A 23,834-nucleotide genomic window follows, 5' to 3' on the forward strand; every position below is an offset into this window, starting at 1 on the left:
GGGCTGCGGACGTTTCTTGAAAGGACAGGTTGGTGCGGGCTTTGGATTTGGAATGATGGACTCTCAGTAAAGCCTTTGTACGAACTGTTAAAAGAAAACAGCTCCGAGTTGAATTGGACGGGAGAAGCCGGGAGGGCTTTTTCGCAACTGAAAAAGGAACTGGCGAGGGCTCCGGCCCTGGGCCTCCCGGGTGTCACCAAACCATTTTGGTTGTACTCACACGAAAGGCAAAGTATTGCTTTGGGTGTTCCGGCACAGCGGTTAAGGTCTCCTAAGCGAGCCGTGGTCTGCTTCCCTAAGCAGCCAGACGAAGCGAGCAAAGGCCGGCCTGGCTGTCTTTGAGCCGTGGCAGCTGTCGCGCTCGATGTGCGGGAAGCTCGTAAGCTCACTGTGGGACAGCAAATGACTGTATTAGCGTCCCCTGAAATACCAGGCCGTGTGGGTGGAACAAGATGATGGAAATATTGCTACTACTGACATTGTCAATCCAGCTTCTCTCCTCAGTGGATCTGTTTCGGAGCCTGTGGTGTCCGATTGCTCGGAAACAACAGAAGCTGTTTACTCCAGCGGACCGGATCTAAAGGACCAGCCGGCCACTGGAGGATGCTGAAGGCTCCTGGTTCACCGTCGGAAGCAGCTCTGCGTAAAGCGAGGAGTACGTCAAGCCGGGTGTGCGGTGACAACTACCCACAAGGTAATCGAAACTAAACCTTTACCTGCGGAGACTTCTGCCCAGAAAGCTGCGCTCACACGAGCTTTAGAATTATCCAAAGAGAAGGAGGTTAATATTTGCACTGTTTCAAAGTATGTTTTTAGAATGGTGCGTGCCATTTGAAAAGAACAAAGTTTATTAACAGCAGAAGGAAGACAGATTAAATATGATGCTCCAATTGTTGGAAGCTGTGCCGTTGCTAGAAGAGTTGCCATCGTGCGTTGCAAAGGGCATCGAAAGGGAGCAGTGATCAGGAAACTGGAAATAAATTGGCAGATCGCAGATTATACTGCTAGACAAGCAGTGTCACGGCCCCCCTGCCCTGCCTGGCCTTGCTGGCTTTTCTGTTGTTCCGTGGCGGTCCTTCTCCCGCCCTTTCTCACTGCTTTCCCCTCCCTCCCCCAGCCAGCCATCCCCTCTTTCTTTTCTCTCTTCCTGGGTGTTTTTTTCTTTCTGCGTCTCTCTCTCCAGCGGCCCAGCGCCGTTGGTTTGGTTCGTTTTTTTCCGCTCCGGCGCTGTCGCGCTCTCTGTGCCTCTTTCCCCTGGCTGTCGTTCTGTGGTGCTCCTCGTGTCTGTGTTTTTGCAATTCCTCCGTCTCTGTCCTGCAGCCCATGCTATTGTCCTGCTCCCTGTCGTCGTTTCTCTCCCTGCATTCTGCCCCCGTCCTTTTTTCCCTTCCTCGCTCCATCTCTCGGTCCTGCTCCCTGCCCGCCCCCGTTCCTGTTTCTCTGCCCTTCTCCTTGTCTTTCCCCTCGTTTCTCTGTCCCGTTGCCTCTTTGTTTTTGTTTCCGTGACGGTCTGCCCCGCTCCCTGTCCCGCGGCCCGGCGCCCGTTTCTCCTTGGTCTGTCTCTCCCGCTGCCCATTCTAGGAGTTTTCCCCACCGTCTCTGTCCTGCTGCTTGTCTCTGATCTTGGCCTCTCCTTCCCTTTGCCCTGCCTCCCTGTCCCTTTTGCCTCTCTCTCTGTGTCGCCTTGTCTTGCTCCCTGTCCCTGTCTTTCTCTGACAAGCTGACCTGCTCCTTGCCCTCCTTTTTCGTGGAATCACAGGCTCATTCTGCTTGGAAAAGACACGTGCCATTTTATAATCTCTCGACTGTTTCGAGAAACTGCCTGGAAGAGATCATTCCTTTTCTTGTTTTCTTTTCTTTTTTTTTTTTTCTTTTCTGCAGTGCACGGCCAACAAGCGCTGCCGCTGGGCGATCCCTTATTCTGACTAATTCCTCTGCTTCTTTCTGCGCTATTTTCTTAAGATGCTGAACTCTAATTTTGAATTTTTGTTTTTCATAGAGGGAGCTATGAACACCTGATGGTCAGCAGATCCCGCAGCCCAGGCGGGGAACAGAATGTGGGGGAGCAGAGCCCAAGCGGGAGACGTGGCAACATCTTCCCTCCCCACCGTGCCATGGGGCAGCTGCTGGCCTGTGGGATGGGGGCTGCGACTGTTTGGGGCATTGCCCCCTGTTTTGAAGAGTTGTGGTATGTACATATGTAAATGGCATTATGAGAGCAAGGAGCTGCTCGTGGGGTCTATTTCCCTTTTCTACCTTTTTTTGGAGAGAAAAGAAGGGGGGATTTGGGGGGGTGATGATGATGTTACTGGGGGGTGTGCTGATGGTACTGGAGGAGCAGGCCAGTGAGAGATGGGGGGGTTACAGCCCCAAAATGCCTGAAGGATCATGGGTAGGGTGTTTAGTGGTACTGTGGGGAGGAGAAATTTCTCCCTGTCCTCTGCAGGGAAAACAAAATAAAACAATCCTACATCAAAGCTGTCCTGGAGAAATACTTGCTGTTTGTCATTCAGGTTCTAGAACTGCCGGATGTCCTATTAAAGGTTGTGGTGGTGCAGGTCAGGGATCCCCAGGCTGTGCCGAGACCACAGGATGGCTGCTGGTGGAACAAAAGTCAAGGAGAACTTCTCAGAGGTAAGAACCTTTCGATTTGCTCTCCTCAGGACACATCCATTTGCTTCTGGGCCTCTCACAGGCTTACTCGCCACCTTGTTCCCTCAGAAACCCGTTTCCTTCCAGTTCCTCTGTGATTGCCCCGCCTGCCTTTGCGTGCCCGCAGGCTCTTTGGTGGCATCAAGCTGCCCGTTTGAGTTTTTGCTTCATTAAATTCCCCTCTTTTTCTCTCTTCCCCTCAAAACTTCCCCATTTGCTTTTGGCACATCCCAGAGGCCTCATTTTTCCCTCTTGTACCCTCTCAAGACCGCTCTGTTTGCCCCTCCGCTCCCTTTAGAACTCCTCTGATTTCCACCTGCTCCTCTCAGGACAGCTGAGCTTGTCTTTTGGTTACCTGAGAGCCCCCATTTACCTTCCTTGTAGCCGCCCCCCGTGTTCTTGTTGCCTGGGGACCTGTTTGTGTATTTTGCAGCTCAGAGGCCTCTGTTTGCCTTTCTTCTGACCCAGAGCCCTTCACGTGGCCTCCAGTTGCTGTAGCACCTCTCCTTTGGGCAGCGTGCCCTGGAGCCATCGCAGGCACCCCCATCAGCTCCCCACATCCCTCTGTACCGTTCGTGTGCCCCCTGTCCCCTCGAGTCCCCTCCATTGTCGTTCCAGGCACCAGAATCAATGTGTGTGGCAAGTGGCCTTGTCAAACCACATCCCTTCCAAGTGCCTCTGTCCCCCACATGGTCCTCTCGGGAGGAGGGCTTTAGTATCGCTCTCTGTGGACTCGTTCGTCTTTCTTTAGACCTCTCCCGAAGGGTTTTGTCATTTATTTTCGTTTGAGATGCTTAAGTGTTACTTAAGGTGCTTGGTACTGTTTCTGCCATGTGGGGTTTGTTGTTGTTTCCAGCCTATCCTGGTGTTTTCTGTCCTTTGGGATTTATTTATTACTGTTGTGAGAGTCAGAGAGAAAACGAGGAGTCTCTATGACTTAAAACTATTGTTGATCTGCAGTGTTTTAGAGCAGGATTCTTACAGGATGTATTTCTCCCCAGAATGCAGCGCTGGTACAAGTTCACCAGGACACGTGTGTCCAGCAGGTCCGTCGGGCTGGGCAGGCGGTGAATGGACGCGCTGGCAGCGGCTGCTGAACCAGCCGGGGTTTGTTTGACCGTGTCCAGCCTCGTACGTGTGGTTTGTTTTCACTTGCGGGTTGAAACAGCAGTTTCCTTAATTAAAAATACCCCAACATGGCCCCCAGCTGTTTATAAATGGAGGTATTAAAAAACCTCCCAGGTAGTAATGATTCCCAACATAACATTAAAAGATTTAGATGCAAAATAAAATTAGAAAACAGTGAGTCATGACTGTCTATATTTAAACACAGCTTTTTTGGGAGGTGTGTGAAAACATAACAGGTATTAATTACCTCTAAGTAGAGTCAAAATAAAAAGACAGCAAACTCCATCTGATTAACAACAGTTAATTTTAATTTTTCACTGTGATATCCAGTCTGGGCTTCTCCTGCAGAGGCGTGTCCTTGAGAGGTCACGCCCCCAACTCCATCCCCTTTAAAGCTCCGCCCCTGCCAATGTGTGCCCTCCCCAAGGGGCGTGTCCCATGCAGGCCCCTCCCCTTTCACCGCATTGCCCAAGGAGCATGACGCACTGAGGCCCCGCCCCCAACTCCTCCCAACCACCTCCCCTAAGCCACGCCCCCCTCAGAGCATGTCATGTAAAGGCTCCACCCCCTCCAAAGCTCCTCCCTTGCTAAGCCACGCCCCCTTTGGGGCACATCCCCTGCTGACCCCACCCCTGAGCGGGCTGTCCAAGGGGTGACGCCTGCACAGGCTCCACCCCCCAGGCTCCTCCCACAGGGCGTGACACACGGAGTCTCCACCCCCTTCCCCAGGCGGGGCTCCCCGTGGGCGCGTCCTCTCATAGTCCCCGCCCCTCCGCACTGACCCCACCCCCTGCATGCGGTGCCACCCCCAGCTGTCTCCCCATCCTGTGCCCCCCCCATCTGTGCCCCATAAGTAACCCCATAGCAGCCCCACAGGTACCGCTATAGCAGCCCTGTACCTGCCCCTAAGTGCTCCAGACACGCCTCTGAAGAGCCCCTATAGCTGCCCCACAGGTACCGCCACAGCCGCCCCATCCCGCCCCGCGGCCGCCGCTGCGGGACCGCCGGAGCCCCCGGCCCCACACCCGCCCCGCAGCGCGCGGCCTCGCTGCCCCGGTGCCGGTGAAGCCACGTCCTGGCTGCGGCCGGAGGAGCCGCCGCTTTTCCCCCCCCACATCCCAGATCGCCGTTGCCGCTGCGGCCGGAGGAGCCGCCGCTTTTCCCCCCCCACATCCCCCGATCGCCGTTGCTGCTGCGGCCGGAGGAGCCGCCGCTTTTCGCCCCCCCCACATCCCCCGATCGCCGTTGCCGCTGCGGCCGGAGGAGCCGCCGCTTTTCGCCCCCCCCACATCCCCCGATCGCCGTTGCCGCTGCGGCCGGAGGAGCCGCCGCTTTTCCCCCCCCACATCCCCCGATCGCAGTTGCTACTGCGGCCGGAGGAGCCGCCGCTTTTCTCCCCCAACATCCCCCGATCGCCGTTGCCGCTGCGGCCGGAGGAGCCGCCGCTTTTCCCACCCCCCATCCCCCGATCGCCGTTGCTGCTGCGGCCGGAGGAGCCGCCGCTTTTCGCCCCCCCACATCCCCCGATCGCCGTTGCTGCTGCTGCCGCCGCTGCCTCAGGAGCTGCCGCTTTTCCGCCCAGCCCCGACTCCCCCCCACCCGCCTCAATCGCCGCTGCCGGACGAGCAACCGCCTCCTGCTTCTTCTGCCATCTTGTCTCCCCCCTCCTTTTCGCCGCCGCTGTTTTATAGTGAGGTAGGAGGGGGCGCCCGCTGATTGGCTGCTGGCGCCCGGCGCGAAAGCCGCCCATTGGCTCATCCCCGCGCGGGCTTCTCCGAGGGGGTGGGAGAAAGGTGCTGATTGGTGATCGTATCGCTGAGGGGAGAAAGGCGCTGATTGGTCACTGCCTTCCCGCCGAGGTTCGTCCAACCCGTGCCAGGCGCTGATTCGCTAGTGCCTCTGAGGTAAAAAAGGCGCTGATTGGTCGCCGTCTTCCCGCCGACGTTCTCCCACAGTAACGAGGCGCTGATTGGCCAGCGCGGCTGAGGCGGGTGTCTCGTCCATTGGCCGGAGGGCGGGCGGAGGGCGGGACCGGGCGGGACAGCGAGGTGATAAAGGACGTGGCGGCGGCGGCCGCGCGCTTTTCTCGGGGCTGCCGAGCCGGCTGATCCGCCCCCCCACCGCGGGACCCGAGGGACCGAGAGCAGCGGGAGCGGCGGCTGGAGCCGATTAACGGGCGGGTCAGGGCGTTAATTATCGTGCGGGAGTTAATTGGGGCTCGGCGGGGTGACGAGTGCCCGGCGGGCTTGGGTGTATTTGGGGCTTTGATGGAAACTGGGGGTTTAAAAGCCGCGGGTTTGTGGCTGTTGGGGGGGGGGGCTGAGGCTCCCGCAGCCGCTTTAACTGTTCGAATCGTTGTGTTCAAAGCGGGAGGAGCCGATTTGGGGCTTTTCTCGGGAGTCCGGGGAGGTTTGGGTCTAGTTCGGCTTCTAGAAGTTTTTTTAATATATTTTAGGGGGTTTTGGGTGCCAATTTGTGCTAAAAGGCACCTTTAAAATCTCTTTATTGTCATTTTATCAGGACAATTAATGTTTAAAGCTCGGGAGGAGGTTTGGGGCTTTTTCCCAGGAGTTTGAGTCCAGATTAGGGGGTTTTTTTTAATGTTTTTTTTTTAATATGTTCCAAAAGTTTATTTGAGGTTTTATTTGGAACATTTTGGGCGGGTTTGAGGCTCCTAAAATTTAATGGTTCGATTTATTAAAGTTAATGTCGAAATGACTGTATTTAAAGTCGGGAGGGGCCATTTGGGTCGAAATCGCATTTTAAAGGTATTTAAAGTTGCGGATCCCACTTTGGGGCTGATTCGTGACTTTAAAGCTTTTTAAACTGTTCATTTGAACCGGTTTATGGAGCAGTTCAACCCGGGGATTCGGGTTTCCTGGGTTTGGAGCCGAATTGGGGTTTTTACCAACCGGCCGATTTATTTGGGCTCTTGCACTTCAATGGTTTTTGCGGTTTTATTTCACCGGGTTCGGGCAGTTCGAGGCTCCTGGAGCCGCTGAATTGTTTTAATTATTTAAAGCTGCGAGGAGCCGTTTTGGGGCTGTTTGGGTCTAAATCGGCTTTTTAAAGGTTTATTTAACGCTTCTAAAGCTCGAGGGGCAGATTTGGGGCTTTAAAGCTTTTAGAATCTATTTACTGATAACGAATTTATTCAATAGATTAATATTTAAAGCTCAGGGGGAGATTTGGGGCTGTTTCCCAGGATTACGAGTCCAAATTCGGCTTTTTATTTTAACTGCTTATTAATTTAAATTATTATATTTAAACGGGGCTTTATGAGTTTTTTTTTTAATTGAGGTTTTTAGGGTTTTTTTTAGCTTTTTGGGCGGTTGTGAGGCTCCTAAAGCCGCTTAATTGTTGAAATAATTTAATTGTTTATTGTATTTAAAGTCGGGAGGGGCATTTTGTTGCTTTTTGAGGCGATTTGGGGGCTGAATTCACTTTACCGAACATATCTAAAGTTCGGGGTCCCAGATCTGGTGCTTTTAAAATCTATTTATCGATAATTTACTAAATTAATATTTAAGCGGGAACAAACTCGGCTTTTTTAACCCGCCGCCATTTTGTCTCCCCCCTCACCCTGAGCGGGGTGAGGGGACGCCCGCTGATTGGCCGGTGCCGTCTGGCGGGAAAGCCTCCCATTGGCTCAGCCCCGCGCGGCTGTCTCCCAGGGGAGGAAGGCGCTGATTGGTCGCCGCGTCCCTAAACCCACCTAATTCTTTAAATTGTATTATTTCAATATTACTATATTATTTAATATGGTAATATATGAATATAAATAATACAGATCTATAAAATTAACATATTAGTGTATTAACAATATAATATAAATTATATAATAATATGACGAATAATAAAAATGTATATTATATACTAACCATCAATTCCTATTATTAATTAATTAATATATAATAACATAATATAATAATGTGATGTATAATGTATTATAACAACATTTATGATATGTTAATATTCATTAATATTAATATATGTATTGATGTAGAAATATATAATTACTATATAATATATCTAATACATTAATATATATCTTATTCTATTATATAAAGCTGGGAGGGACCATATTTGGGTGGGGTTTTGATATTTTTTGGCTGTTTTTAGGATAATTTGTGCTCCAAGAAGCTTTTAAGATCTATTTTTTTTTTGCAATCAATTTGCTCACCTAGTTAATATTTAAGCAGGGCGGGGTTGGGGCTATTTCCCAGGATTTTGAAGCAAATAACGTCTTTTTTTTGTTGTTTGTTTGTTTGGTTTTTTTTTTTACAACTGCAGCTCCTGCTCAGAGAACAGTGAAGGCAGCCTGGCCACGCCCCCCATCTGCTCCCGCCGGGCCACGCCCCCATCTGCTCCCGCCTGGCCACGCCCCCCTCTCCAGCCGGCCACGCCTCCACTGCCCACTATGGGGGGAGTCACAAGGGTCTATGGGGCGGTTGTGGGGGGTCACAGGGGTGTGGGGTCAATGGGGCTGTTGTGGGGTGAAACACCCCACAAGAGGCTGAACCCCCTGCAGGTGAGTGACCTACACACTGACCCACACCCTGTAGTTCTTCCACTCTGCCCCATAGATTCACAGCACCTCATAGCTCCTCTACTCTGCCCCATAGACCCACAGCACCCCATAGCTCTTCCACTCTCCCCCATAGATGCACACCAGTGCCCCACAGTAACTCATACCTCTCCCACTCTGGCCCATAGCCCCACAGTGTTGACCCACAGCACCCTAGAGCTCCTCCACTCTGCCCCATAGACCCACAGCACCCTGTAGTTCCCCACTCTGCCCCATAGATCCACAGGACTGCCCCACAGCACCGCATAGCTCTTCCGCTCTGCCCCATAGACCCACAGTGCTGACCCACAGCACCCTAGAGCTCCTGCACTCTAACCCATAGACCCACAGCGCCCTGTAGTTCCCCCCCTCTGCCCCATAGATGCACAGCACTGCCCCACAGCACCCCATGGCTCCTGCACTCTGCCCCATAGACCCACAGTGCAGCTCCACAGCATCCCATATCTTGTTCACTCTGCCCCATAGACCCACAGCATGTCATTGCTCCTCCAGTCTGCCCCATAGATCCACAGTGCTGCCCCACAGCGCCCCATAGCTCCTGCACTCTGCCCCTTAGGCCCACAGTGCTGCCCTGCAGCACCCTTTACGTGCTGCACCCTGCCGTACACATACATAGCACCTCATGGCTTCTATATTTTCCCCCACAGATCCACGTTTCTGCCCCACAGCACCCCACACCTCTGTCCACATCACCACCCTTTCTGACCACGCCTCCACTGCCCACTGTGGGGGGGGGCACAAGGGTCTATGGGGTGGGTGTGGGGAGTCATGGGGGCTGTGGGGTCAATGGGGCCGTTGTGGGGTGAAACACCCCAGAAGAGGCTCAACCCCCAGCAGGTGAGTGACCCACACACTGACCCACAGTGACCCATAGCACCCCATAGCCCCTCTACTCTGCCCCATAGGTCAACAGCACCCTGTAGCTGCTCTCACTCTGCCCCATAGATGGACAGCACTGCCACACAGCACCCCATAGAATCTTCACTCTGCCCCACAGATGGACAGCACTGCCTCACAGCACCTCATATCTTGTTCCCTCTGCCCCATAGATGGACAGCACTGCCACACAGCACCCCATAGAATCTTCACTCTGCCCCATAGATGGCAAAGCACTGCCCCACAGCACCCCATGGCTCCTGCACTCTGACCCATAGACCCACAGCAGTGCTGCACAGCACCCCATAGCTCATCCACTCTGCCCCATAGATCCACTGCAGTGCCCCGCAGCACCCTGCTTCCTCCACTCTGCCCCATACATACATAGCACTGCCCCACAATGTCATGGCTCCTCCATTCTGCCTCAAACATTCACACCAGTGCCCTCAGTAGCTCGTACATCTTCCACTCTGCCCCATAGATGCACAGTGCTGCCCCATAACACCCCAGAGCAGCTCCACTCTGGCCTCGAGACCCACAGTACTGCCCCACAGCACCCCATACCTCCTCCAATCTGCCCCATAGATCCACAACACTGCCCTACAGCACCCCATGGCTCCTGTACACTGCCCCACAGCAGCCCATAGCTCCTCTACTCTGCCCCATAGTCCCACAGCACCCCATAGCTCTTCCTCTCTGCCCCATAGATCCACAACACTGCCCCCAGTACCTCATACATCTTCCACTCTGCACCATAGATACACAGTGCTGCCCCTTAACACCCTAGAGCTCCTCCACTCTGCCCTCAAGACCCACAGTGCTGCCCCACAGCACCCCACAGCTCTTCCACTCTGCCCCATAGTCCCACAGTGCTGCCCCACAGCACCCCACAGCTCCTCCACTCTGCCCCATAGTCCCACAGTGCTGCCCCACAGCACCCCAGAGCTCTTCTACTCTGCCCAATAGATGCACAGTGCTGCCCTACAGCACCCCATACATCCCCCACTGCCCCGTACATCTACAGCAGTGGCCTGCTGCACCCCATGGCTGCTGCGCTCTGCCCCATAGTCCCACAGTGCTGCCCCACAGCACCACATGGCTCCTCTACTCTGCCCCTTATAGCCACAGTGCTGCCCTACAACACCCTTTAGCTGCTGCACTCTACCCTAGAGATGCGTACCACCCCACAGCTTCTGCATTCTGCCCCATAGATCCACGTTTTTGCCCCACAGCACCCCAGACCTCTGTCCACATCACCACCCTTCCCTCCTGACCACGCCTCCACTGCCCACTATGGGGCGGTCACAAGGGTCTATGGGGCGGTTGTGGGGGGTCCCGGGGTCTGCGGAGTCAATGGGGCTGTTCCCGGGTTAGGGGGTAGGGTCATGAGGGTTAGGGAACATGGGGACACAGAGACGCCCATGGGGTGAGTGTGGACATGGGGACACTGAGACCCCTGTGGAGAGAGGGGACACTGGAGACCCCCCTGCAGTGAGGGGGGGGGGGCATGGGGGACCCCGACCCCCGTTCCCCCTCGGGTGTCAGCTCTGTGGGTTCTGCCACCAACGCGCGTCCCTGACGTGGCACATGCTGCGCCATGGGGGGGGCAGGGGCCATCCCTGCCCTGCCCCCACTGCTTCTGGACCCCCCAGCGCCTCAAGTTCCAGGCAATCAAGAGCCTCCATGAGCTCCCCTGAACCACCCCTGTGGCACCCTGGGGACCCCTGACCCCCCCGGCACCCTGTGCTTGGTGACCCCCAACCCCCCGCTCCCCTTTGCCCTTGGGCCCCTCCTCTGTTAGTTATTTCCTGTTGGCCCCCCGGGGTGTGTGGGACTGGGGGGACCGTGGGGCCCACGGTTTTATCTTGGGGGAGGGTCACCCTTGGGCCCCCCTATTCCATTAAAGTGATGGATTTTGCTGCTGTCGTTGCTCTCTGGGGGGGGGCGGGGCGCCATTTGGGGACACAGCTCCACCCCCGGTGCTGAACACGGGGGATCGGGGAGGCTATGGGAAGAGTCTATAGGGGCAGCGGGACACCCCGAGGATGTCGTGGGGACTCCCCTCCATGGGAGCCAAGGACACAGCAGGGACCCCTTGGGGCCACAGGGACACTGACGGGACCCCCAGGGATCTTCCCGAGGGGACCCCCGTGGGAATCACGAAGGCACCTGGGTCCCAGTGGGGGTGTCACCTCCAGCGCCCCCCAAATGCTGTGGGCACCCCCGTGGCCCCTTCCCCAGTACCCAGGAGCTGCCCTGCCCCCCGCAAGGAGCCCCAACGCCCCCGGGCTGGTGTCAGACCATCACCTGCCCTCCCTTTTTGTGCACCCCCAAATGGGAGTAAGTGGGTTCCCCACTCCCATCCCCCGAGGGTTGTCCTGGTCCCTGGAGCTGGGGGGGCGCTAGGACCCAGGGGGGAACCCGGACCGAGCCCCAGCTTGGAGGCCATGGCCCCGGGCCCGACAGAAACCGGCAGAGCACGACAGAGCCCGATAAGGGCCGACGGAGCCTGACAGGGCCCGACAAAACTTGAAAGAGCACGATAGAGCCCCACAGAACCTGACCAAAGTCAACAGATCCTGACAGCGCCCGATAAAGCCCGTCAGAGCCCAACAAAGTCCGATAGAGCTTGACAGAGTCTGTCAAATCCCGACAAAATCTGACAGAGCCCGAGAAAGTCCAACAGAGCCTGACAGAGCCCGTCAAAGCCCGATAAAGACCGACAGAGGTCAACAGAGCCCGGCAGGGCCCGACAGATCCCAACAAGGCGTGACAGGGCCTGACAAAGCCCGACCGATCTTGACAAAGCCCAAGAAACCTGAGAGAGCCCGACAGAGCCTAAGAGAGCACCACAGGGCCTGACAAAGCCCGACCGATCTTGACACAGCCCAAGAAACCTGAGAGACCCGACAGAGCCCAAGAAAGCACCACAGGGCCTGACAAAGCCCGACAAAGAGCGACGGAGCCTGCCAAGGCCTCACACAGCCCGACGGAGCCTTAAAGGGCCTGGCAGGGTTCGACAGGGCCTGACAGCGCCCGACCGAGTCTGACAGAGGCCTGTAGGGGAGCCCTGGGGAGGAATGGGGAGCTCTGGGGAGTCGAGACATGTTTTGGGGAGCTCTGGGGAGGAATGTGGAGCCCTGAGGAGCCAAGATACGTTTTGGGGAGCCCTGGGGAGGAATGGGGAGCCCTGAGGAACCAAGACACATCTTGGGGAGCCCTGAGGAACCAAGGCAAGCCCTGGGGAGAACTTGGCAGCCTCGGGGAATCGATGCGAACCCTGGGGAGGACGGTGGATCTCAGAGGAGCCCCAGGGAGACGAGGCGATAGCTGGGGAGGGTCCGGGGAGCCCTGGAGGATGAGGGGGTTCCTGGGGAGACCTTTGGAGTCCTGCAGAGGCAAAGAAAGCCCTGGGTTACTTTTTAGAAGAGATTCTCGTAGAATCTATTACCATATTAATTATTGACCCCTCCCCTTCCCCAGGTGGTTTGGTCAGGGTGGTGGGTGGGGCCCGGGCCGATTGACCCCTCCCCTTCCCCAGGGGATTGTGGGAGGGGGGGTGGGCGGGACCCGGGGTATTTGAGCTGCAGCCCCTGGGCAGGGAGCTCATTCTACTCCAGGGCTGCTTTGGTGCTGGTTCTCTGCTGCTCCTTCAGCAGTGGGCAGCTTTTGAGCTGTTTAGTCAGCATGGACAGACGTGTTGGGAGAAGTGGAGGTGTCTGCTAGAGGTAAGAGCTTCAGGAGCAGCAAAGGTTCAACAGCAGCTGTAGCAGAAAGTATGTTTGTAACTATGTTTAATTTACTAAATCAATTTCAGGTGCTTCATGTTTTCCTAGAACTCCTGACTGCAATGAAAATGGAGCATTGTTTTTTTTTGGTTTTTACTGCTGTATACCAAGCTGCTGGTATAATCTTTTCTCCTAGGACTGATGCTCAGGTTATCTAGCAGGGGTTAGAGTGAGCGTCTTGTATCTGTAGATGGAGTTCTAGCACTTCTGAAGGAAGCAGCGGGGCCATAAGGCAGAGTGTCTTTCTGGCTCTGGGGTGGCTCATCGCCTCCCTGATCACCCACAGAACACGGTGTTGTCCCCAGAACCCTTGCAGAGGGGAATGGCCCCCGGGGGATCATTCAAATGTCCTTCCCAGAACTCAGCCAAGGTGAGCAGTGGCTATTAGACTAGTACTGGTAAATATTACCCTGGTGCTCAATAGTGTGTGTCTGTTTTCTTTTCTTATTGCAGGGGATGAAGGGGAAACTGGCAACTGCAGGAAGATCCCCATGAGCCCATGTGGTGTTTACCTCTCTTGGATGGATCCGGTCCCTCGGCCCTCTGAAAGCTAAGTGGAGGCATAGGGGCTGGGGAGGTGCTGGGAATTGCAGGGGGGCTAAAGTTCTCAGAGGGGAAAGGGCCGTCCAGGAACAGTCCCCTTTGGGTGGGTAAAGGGCGCAGGGAACCTCACAGTGCGATGCCAGCTTGGGCAGGGCAGCTCCGGCCTGTGTCTGCGTTGTCGTGTACTTCGGGAAGCCTGCCTTGCGCCGTTCAGATGATCCTGGGGTCTCGTGGTGCCCGAGGGGCACGACAGGCATCTCAGGCGCCGTCCCGGGGTCTGGAATGCCGGTGCCGATTGGCCTAGTGCCAATTGGGTGCCGCTTTTCTTGTATCAGCAGCCGAAAGCGTGGATGGTTCTTGCGCCTCGGACGTTTCTGGTCAGTTGTTTTATGGTGTAGTTCTGGGCTGCGTGGGCAGCTCTGCTCTCTACCCATCCAGTCTAAGGGACTGGCACTTCAGGATGCTGGGAAGAAGTTCTTGGGTCTTGCGGGAGCGTTTTGCCAGTGCCGCCGTCTCGGTTGGTTGGTTTGTTTGTGCCAGTGCCACCATCTCAGTTGGTTGGTTTGTTTGTGCCAGTGTCGCCATCTCGTAAGGGGCCGTGACGTTCGGCTCCTTTTTGTTTTCGGGTTGCAGTAGAGGCTTCTCGCCTCTCTTCTGCCTCCCCACAGGTTCTTTTGATTGATGCAGTCTCTGGTCTTGGAGTCATTCTCATTGTTGTGCGTTTTTGGTGCTGTTGCAGTCGTGCTGTTTGTAGCGTTCTGTGGAGCGTCAGTCTTTGCATGTGCGCGTTTGGCTTGGAGCTGCTCTGCCCGGAGGCGTAGAGTCATGGGTGGGTGCACTGAGCCCTAGGAGTCCATGGTTAATCTCTTGATGTATCTAATAGTGTGGGCAAAGGTTGTTCAGTCATCTAGGATGGAGCAGCTGTGGGCAGGGGCAGTGGGCAGTCCCTTCACCAGTAATTTAGGGGCTCGATTAGAGCTTCTGGTGTTATTTATGAATAGAAAGCAGACCTGTGGAATGGTCAAGCTGTTGATCAGCATCTGGGTGACCTGTTGAATACCTTGATTTCAGATGCAGAGGGAAAACTTGGCCTAAAAGAGCGACGGAAGAGGCAAGCCGAGCGCCGTGAGCAGGTGGGCCGGTGCGAGGTCTCAGAGGGAAGGTGTGCCGTGTGCCTCTAGGTAAGTTTGGTTGTTTCTCTATTTTATAGGTGCGAAGCGAGGAGGGAAGCCGGGTATCGGCACCGCAGCTCCTCGGTCGAGGTGAGCAAGGAGCGCTGGGCCGAAGCAGCGTCTCATTTCAGGTGTTGTGTTTCTGGTGCAGGTACGAGCATCCTTTGCTTGTGTTTTACAGGTGGTAGCTGAGCCTCAACGTGGTCAACAGCGTGGCAGGTGAAGGTGACGGAGGCCAGGTGGGCGAGCAGCCAAGGTAAAGGAGTGGGAGATGGGACCGTCTGCGGGCAGGCTGTGCTTCTGGGCAGTATCTGAGCATGCGCCTTTGTTTTAGCAGGCGCTACAGGCAAGCTCGGAGGGGCGAAGCCGCACGCCGACCAGCAGCCAAGAAGGTGAGGAGGTGGCTGGTGTTCAGGAGCACAGTATTGCCTGGTGACTCGGTTCAGCGTTTCTTTCTTGATTTGCAGGGGCTTTGTGGACCCCTTTGGACTCAGAGGACCGTTTGCAGTGAGCAGGGGTAGGGGTGAGGAGGAGTGTGGGGCTGGGGACTTGTCCCAAGCACTAGAGCTGTTTTGTTTCCTGCTGTCCTAGGTGCCACGAGTGATGAGGGTTTCTGCCTGCGCCCATGGCACGAGAGGCTGAATGGAACGCCTGGGAACTTCGGGGGAGGTGGGTGCTGTGGATGTTGTCGGTGCTGATGCACATGATATTTAGTGCTGGCACTGCTTAGTGAGTGTGTGTTGTGTTGTTGCAGATGTTGAAGAGGAACCCAGCAATGGACGAAGATCCCCGTGAGCCCGTGTGGTGTTTTCCTCCGTGGATGGATTCAGTCCCTTGGCCCTCTGAAAGCTAAGTGGAGGCATGGGGGCTGGGGAGGGGCTGGGAACTGCAGGGGTGGGGGGCTAAAGGTCTCAGAGGGGAAAGGGCCGTCCAGGAACAGTCCCCTTTGGGTGGGTAAAGGGCACAGGGAACCTCACAGTGCGATGCCAGCTTGGGCAGGGCAGCTCCAGCCTGTGTCTGCGTCGTTGTGCACTTCGGGAAGCCTGCCTTGCGCCGTTCAGACGATCCTGGGGTCTCGTCGTGCCCGAGGGGCACGACAGGCATCTCAGGCGCCGTCCCGGGGTCTGGAATGCCGGTGCCGATTGGCCTGTTGCCAATTGGGTGCCGGTTTTCTTGTATCAGCAGCTGAAAGCGTGGATGGTTTCTGCATCTCGGACATTTCTGGTCAGTTGTGTTTTATAGTGTAGTTCTGGGCTGTGTGGGCAGCTCTGCTCTCTACCCATCCAGTCTAAGGGACTGGCACTTCTTCCCAGCATCCTGAAGTCTCTAGGTTTTGCAGGAGTTACTTGCACTTGCGCCGTCTCTGTTTGTTTGTTTGTGCCAGTGGCGCCGTCTCTGTTTGTTTGTTTGTGCCAGTGGCGCCGTCTCTGTTTGTTTGTTTGTGCCAGTGGCGCCGTCTCTGTTTGTTTGTTTGTGCCAGTGGCGCCGTCTCTGTTTGTTGTGCCAGTGGCGCCGTCTTGTAAGGAGCCGTGATGTTCGGCTCCTTTTTGTTTTGGGGTTGCAGTAGAGGCTCCTCGCCTCACCACTGCCTCCCTGTAGTTTGTTTTGGTGCCGTCTCCGTTGTTGTTCGCATTGTTGAACGTTTTTGGTGCTGTTGGAGTGGTGGTGTTTGTAGCGTTCTGTGGAGCGTCAGTCTGCACATGTGTGTGTTTGTCTTGGAGCTGCTCTGCCCGGAGGCACGGGGAGTCAGGTGTGGGTGGACCGAGCCCCAGGCGTCCATGGTTAATCTATTGACATATTCAAGTCTGTAGGCAAAATCTGTACCATCATCCAGGATAGAGTATCCATGGGCAGGGGGAGTGGACAGTCCCTTCACTTGTGTTTTACAGTTGATACCAAAGATCATTGTTGACTAGCGCGCTGTTATTTCACAGACAGTGTCTTAAATAATTTTTTTTCTTTGTAGGTGACCACGTTGTCAATATGAGTCTTTTTAGCTAAAGAAAATGCCTCTTAAGAGTATATCACTTGTCATTATGACCTTTGCTTCACGGCAACAAAAGCAGCTACAGACTACGATCGCCACGTGTGAGATCAGGCCCGCATCGCACTTCTTTGAACAAATGGGATTCATTCACAGAAAACACTACATTCAAGGCAGCATGAAGTGCCTATGGACCGTAAACCGTATCTACAGCTGCACAAAGCAAAGGCCTGTCTGAGGTCAGTGCAAAGGATCCACTAAGAAGCAAGAAGACTCCAGACTCAACTGTTGCTATTGGATTGAATCATGGTGTGAGGGGTGGGTAAATAGTGTGTAAGGGTATAAATACCCAGGAATTTCTACACTCGGGTGGGACTTCAGCAAAGGCAGCAGTTCGAGTCAGCCCTCCCGCCATACCACTTTGTTCGGCTACTTGTTTTCATGGACTTTGCCTGAGAGTTTGCCTCAAGAGACCAAGGATGCAGACGGCAATCCACCAGACCCCAGGCCCCTGGAGGGGAGGTAAGGACGTCGAGGTGCAGAATGATGGAACTCTGAAATCCCAGCTAAGTGATATAAGGGGTTGAGGGAGCACGCAATCCTTTGGCCACATATAAATATAATCCCTTAGGTGTTTCCCCTACGCTTTGTGTCTCTTAGACATGAGCTGTAGATCCATCTGGGGCTAAGTTTGGATCCAGCCGCACCTAGACTCTTCTCCGAGGAAGAGTTTAGAAAGCAAGGGGGTCCATTCCGAACCTCACGACAGACACAAAGTGTAGATCCAGCCTGGGGCTGTTTGGACCCTGCCGCACTTAGACTCCTCTCTGAGCAGGAGTTTAGTAAGCAAGGGGGTCCCATCTGAACTTCGACTCAACAGGAGCGCCCCCCTTTAGCTTTCGGCATTTCCCGTCCAGGTACAGATCACTCTGAATCGAATCTCACCTGAATATGCCCGGCATATTTTGTCAAAGCAGTAATAGTCCCTCTTGCCATCACTCTAACGTCGCACGGTAAGCGATCTAAAACTGCTCTCGGCCAGCGGCACCCCGAGTCACTCACCCAACACCAACCGATGGCGGCAGGATGGCAGGCGCCGTCCCCGATTACTGATGGAGGCACAGGGCGAGTTAGAGGTCCAGATTCTCGGAGGAATGAGCCTGTGGTAATTGCCACGATTGGAAAGCTGTGGAAGAAAAGCTCACTATGCTTAAGAGCCATAGGAATGATGGAAAGGGAATTAATAGCAAAGTGTACCTTGGGGAACCAAGACACGTTTTGGGGAGCCCTGGGGAGGAATGCGGAGCTCTGAGGAAGCAAGACATGTTTTGGGAAACCCTGAGGAACCAAGACACGTTTTGGTGAGCCCTGGGGAGTAATGGGGATCCCGGAGGAAGCAAGACACGTGTTGGGGAGCCCTGGGGAGGAATGGGGAGCCCTGAGGAACCAAGACACGTTTTGGGGAGCCCTGGGGAGGAATGCGGAGCTCTGAGGAAGCAAGACATGTTTTGGGAAACCCTGAGGAACCAAGACACGTTTTGGTGAGCCCTGGGGAGTAATGGGGATCCCGGAGGAAGCAAGACACGTGTTGGGGAGCCCTGGGGAGGAATGGGGAGCCCTGGGGAACCAAGACACGTTTTGGGGAGCCCCGGGGAGGAATGGGGAGCTCTGAGGATCCAAGACACGTGTTGGGGAGCTGTGGGGGGGAATGGGGAGCCCTGAGGAGGAATGGGGAGCCCTGAGGAACCAAGACACGTTTTAGGGAGCCCTGGGGAGGAATGGGGAGCCCTGAGGAACCAAGACACATCTTGGGGAGCCCTGGGTAACCAGGACACGTCTTGGGGAGGAATGGGGAGCCCCGAGAAACCAAGACACGTGTTGGGGAGCCCTGGGGAGGAATGGGGAGCCCTGGGGAACCAAGACACGTTTTGGGGAGCCCTGGGGAACCAAGACACGTTTTGGTGAGCCCCGGGGAGGAATGGGGAGCTCTGAGGATCCAAGACACGTGTTGGGGAGCTGTGGGGGGGAATGGGGAGCCCTGAGGAGGAATGGGGAGCCCTGAGGAACCAAGACACGTTTTGGGGAGCCCTGGGGAGGAATGGGGAGCCCTGAGGAACCAAGACACGTTTTGGGGAGCCCTGGGTAACCAAGACACGTCTTGGGGAGCCCTGGGGAGGAATGGGGAGCCCCGAGAAACCAAGACACGTGTTGGGGAGCCCTGGGGAGGAATGGGGAGCCCTGGGGAACCAAGACACGTTTTGGGGAGCCCCGGGGAGGAATGGGGAGCTCTGGGGAACCAAGACACGTTTTGGGGAGCCCTGGGTAGGAATGGGGAGCCCCAAGGAACCAAGACACGTTTTGGGGAGCCCCAAGGAACCAAGACACATTTTGGGGAGCCCTGGGTAACCAGGACACGTCTTGGGGAGGAATGGGGAGCCCCGAGAAACCAAGACACGTGTTGGGGAGCCCTGGGGAGGAATGGGGAGCCCTGAGGAACCAAGACACATCTTGGGGAGCCCTGGGTAACCAGGACACGTCTTGGGGAGGAATGGGGAGCCCCGAGAAACCAAGACACGTGTTGGGGAGCCCTGGGGAGGAATGGGGAGCCCTGGGGAACCAAGACACGTTTTGGGGAGCCCTGGGGAACCAAGACACGTTTTGGTGAGCCCCGGGGAGGAATGGGGAGCTCTGAGGATCCAAGACACGTGTTGGGGAGCTGTGGGGGGGAATGGGGAGCCCTGAGGAGGAATGGGGAGCCCTGAGGAACCAAGACACGTTTTGGGGAGCCCTGGGGAGGAATGGGGAGCCCTGAGGAACCAAGACACGTTTTGGGGAGCCCTGGGTAACCAAGACACGTCTTGGGGAGCCCTGGGGAGGAATGGGGAGCCCCGAGAAACCAAGACACGTGTTGGGGAGCCCTGGGGAGGAATGGGGAGCCCTGGGGAACCAAGACACGTTTTGGGGAGCCCCGGGGAGGAATGGGGAGCTCTGGGGAACCAAGACACGTTTTGGGGAGCCCTGGGGAGGAATGGGGAGCCCTGAGGAACCAAGACACGTTCTGGGGAGCCCTGGGGAGGAATGGGGAGCCCTCAGGAACGAAGACATGTTTTGGAGAGCCCTCGGGAGCAATGGGGAGCTCTGGGGAACCAAGACACGTTTTGGGGAGCCCTGGGTAGGAATGGGGAGCCCCAAGGAACCAAGACACGTTTTGGGGAGCCCCAAGGAACCAAGACACATTTTGGGGAGCCTGGGGGAACGAAGACATGTTTTGGGGAGCCCTGGGAACCAAGACCTGTTTTGGGGAGCCCTGGGGAGGAATATGAGCTCTGGGGAACCAAGACACATTTTGGGGAGCCCTGGGGAACCAAGACACATTTTGGGGAGCCCTGGGGAGGAATGGGGAGACCCGAGGAACCAAGACACGTTTTGAGGACTCTGAGGAACCAAGACACGTTTTGGGGAGCCCTGGGGAGGAATGGGGAGACCTGAGGAACCAAGACACGTTTTGGGGAGCCCTGGGGAGGAATGGGGAGCCTTGGGGAACCAAGACACGTTTTGGGGAGCCCTGGGGAGGAATGGGGAGCCCTGAGGAAGAATGGGGCACCCTGAACATGCAAGGCACGTTTTGGGGAGCCCTGGGGAACCAAGACACGTTTTGGGGAGCCCTGAGGCGGAATGGGGAGCCCCGAGAAACCAAGACACGTTTTGGGGAGCCCTGGGGAACCAAGACACGTTTTGGGGAGCCCTGGGGAGGAATGAGGAGCCCTAAGGATCCAAGACACGTTTTTGGGAGCCCTGGGGAGGAATGGGGAGCCCCGAGATACCAAGACACGTTTTGGGGAGCCCTGAGGAACCAGGACACGTTCTGGGGAGCCCTGGGGAGGAATGGGGAGACCTGAGGAACCAAGACATGTTTTGGGGAGCCCTGGGGAGGAATGGGGAGCCCTGGGGAACCAAGACACGTTTTGGGGAGCCCTGGGGAGGAATGGGGAGCCTTGGGGAACCAAGACACGTTTTGGGGAGCCCTGGGGAGGAATGGGGAGCCCCGAGAATCAAAGGCACGTTTTGGGGAGCCCTGGGGAGGAATGGGGAGCTCTGGGGAACCAAGACACGTTTTGGGGAGCCCTGAGGAATCAAGGCACGTTTTGGGGAGCCCTGGGGAGGAATGGGGAGCCCTGAGGAACCAAGACACGTTTTGGGGAGCCCTGAGGAATCAAGGCACGTTTTGGGGAGCCCTGGGGAGGAATGGGGAGACCCGAGGAACCAAGACACGTTTTGGGGAGCCCTGGGGAGGAATGGGGAGCTCTGGGGAACCAAGACATGTTTTGGGGAGCCCTGGGGAGGAATGGGGAGCCCTGAGGAACCAAGACATGTTTTGGGGAGCCCTGGGGAGGAATGGGGAGCTTTCAGGAACCAAGACACGTTTCGGGGAGCCCTGGGGAGGAATGGGGAGCCCTGGGGAGGAATGGGGAACCCCGAGAAACCAAGACACGTTGTGGGGAGCCCTAGGGGAACTAAGACACGTATTGAGGAGCCCTGGGGAGGAATGGGGAGCCCCGAGGAACCAGGACACGTTTTGGGGAGCCCTGGGGAGGAATGCGGAGCTCTGAGGAAGCAAGACATGTCTTGGGGAACCCTGAGGAACCAAGACACGTTTTGGTGAGCCCTGGGGAGTAATGGGGATCCCGGAGGAAGCAAGACACGTGTTGGGGAGCCCTGGGGAGGAATGGGGAGCCCTGAGGAACCAAGACACGTTTTGGGGAGCCCTGGGGAACCAAGACACGTTTTGGGGAGCCCCGGGGAGGAATGGGGAGCTCTGAGGATCCAAGACACGTGTTGGGGAGCTGTGGGGGGGAATGGGGAGCCCTGAGGAACCAAGACACATTTTGGGGAGCCCTGGGGAGGAATGGGGAGCCCTGAGGAACCAAGACACGTTTTGGGGAGCCCTGGGGAGGAATGGGGAGCCCTGAGGAACCAAGACACGTTTTGGGGAGACCTGGGGAACCAAGACACGTTTTGGGGAGCCCTAGGGAGGAATGGGGAGACCCGAGGAACCAAGACACGTTTTGAGGAGCCCTGAGGAACCAAGACACGTTTTGGGGAGCCCTGGGGAGGAATGGGGAGACCTGAGGAACCAAGACACGTTTCGGGGAGCCCTGGGGAGGAATGGGGAGCTCTGGGGAACCAAGACACATTTTGGGGAGACCTGGGGAACCAAGACACATTTTGGGGAGCCCTGGGGAGGAATGGGGAGCCTTCAGGAACCAAGACACGTTTTGAGGACCCCTGGGGAGGAATGGGGAGACCCGAGGAACCAAGACACGTTTTGAGGAGCCCTGGGGAACCAAGACACGTTTTGGCGAGCCCCGGGGAGGAATGGGGAGCCCGGGGGAACCAAGTCACGTTTTGGGGAGCCCTGGGGGGGAATGGGGAGCCCCAAGAAACAAAGACACGTTTTGGGGAGCCCTGGGGAGCAATGGGGAACCCCGAGAAAGCAAGACAAGTTTTGGGGAGCTCTGGGGAATCAAGACACGTTTTGAGGAGCCCTGGGGAGGAATGGGGAGCCCTGAGGAACCAAGGCACGTTTTGGGGAGCCCTGGGGAGGAATGGGGAGCCCTGAGGAAGAATGGGGCACCCTGAACATGCAAGGCACGTTTTGGGGAGCCCTGGGGAACCAAGACACGTTTTGGGGAGCCCTGAGGCGGAATGGGGAGCCCCGAGAAACCAAGACACGTTTTGGGGAGCCCTGGGGAACCTAGACACGTTTTGGGGAGCCCTGGGGAGGAATGAGGAGCCCTAAGGATCCAAGACACGTTTTTGGGAGCCCTGGGGAGGAATGGGGAGCCCCGAGATACCAAGACACGTTTTGGGGAGCCCTGAGGAACCAAGACACGTTCTGGGGAGCCCTGGGGAGGAATGGGGAGACCTGAGGAACCAAGACACGTTTTGGGGAACCCTGGGGAGGAATGGGGAGCCCTCAGGAACGAAGACATGTTTTGGGGAGCCCTCGGGAGCAATGGGGAGCTCTGGGGAACCAAGACACGTTTTGGGGAGCCCCGAGGAACCAAGACACATTTTGGGGAGCCTGGGGGAACTAAGACATGTTTTGGGGAGCCCTGGGAACCAAGACCTGTTTTGGGGAGCCCTGGGGAGGAATATGAGCTCTGGGGAACCAAGACACGTTTTGGGGAGACCTGGGGAACCAAGACACATTTTGGGGAGCCCTGGGGAGGAATGGGGAGACCCGAGGAACCAAGACACGTTTTGAGGAGCCCTGGGGAACCAAGACACGTTTTGGGGAGCCCTGGGGAGGAATGGGGAGACCTGAGGAACCAAGACACGTTTTGGGGAGCCCTGGGGAGGAATGGGGAGCCCTGGGGAACCAAGACACGTTTTGGGGAGCCCTGGGGAGGAATGGGGAGCCCTGGGGAACCAAGACACGTTTTGGGGAGCCCTGGGGAGGAATGGGGAGCCTTGGGGAACCAAGACATGTTTTGGGGAGCCCTGGGGAGGAATGGGGAGCCCTGAGGAAGAATGGGGCACCCTGAACATGCAAGGCACATTTTGGGGAGCCCTGGGGAACCAAGACACGTTTTGGGGAGCCCTGAGGCGGAATGGGGAGCCCCGAGAAACCAAGACACGTTTTGGGGAGCCCTGGGGAACCAAGACACGTTTTGGGGAGCCCTGGGGAGGAATGAGGAGCCCTAAGGATCCAAGACACGTTTTTGGGAGCCCTGGGGAGGAATAGGGAGCCCCGAGATACCAAGACACGTTTTGGGGAGCCCTGAGGAACCAAGACACGTTCTGGGGAGCCCTGGGGAGGAATGGGGAGACCTGAGGAACCAAGACATGTTTTGGGGAGCCCTGGGGAGGAATGGGGAGCCCTGGGGAACCAAGACACGTTTTGGGGAGCCCTGGGGAGGAATGGGGAGACTTGGGGAACCAAGACACGTTTTGGGGAGCCCTGGGGAGGAATGGGGAGCCCCGAGAATCAAAGGCACGTTTTGGGGAGCCCTGGGGAGGAATGGGGAGCTCTGCGGAACCAAGACACGTTTTGGGGAGCCCTGAGGAATTAAGGCACGTTTTGGGGAGCCCTGGGGAGG

General features: G+C 56.3%; 1 long non-coding RNA gene across 1 annotated transcript; it reads left to right on the plus strand.

The window, feature by feature from the left end:
• The first annotated feature begins 545 nt into the window (after positions 1–545).
• On the plus strand, positions 546–3,853 carry LOC136002772 (uncharacterized). The gene is made up of 4 exons (XR_010608004.1): positions 546–694; positions 2,000–2,188; positions 2,514–2,634; positions 3,654–3,853. It is a non-coding gene; the product is annotated as an uncharacterized LOC136002772 (long non-coding RNA).
• Positions 3,854–23,834: the final 19,981 nt, after the last annotated feature.

This window comes from Caloenas nicobarica, unplaced genomic scaffold (assembly GCF_036013445.1).
Source record: "Caloenas nicobarica isolate bCalNic1 unplaced genomic scaffold, bCalNic1.hap1 Scaffold_339, whole genome shotgun sequence".
NCBI lineage: Eukaryota > Metazoa > Chordata > Aves > Columbiformes > Columbidae > Caloenas > Caloenas nicobarica.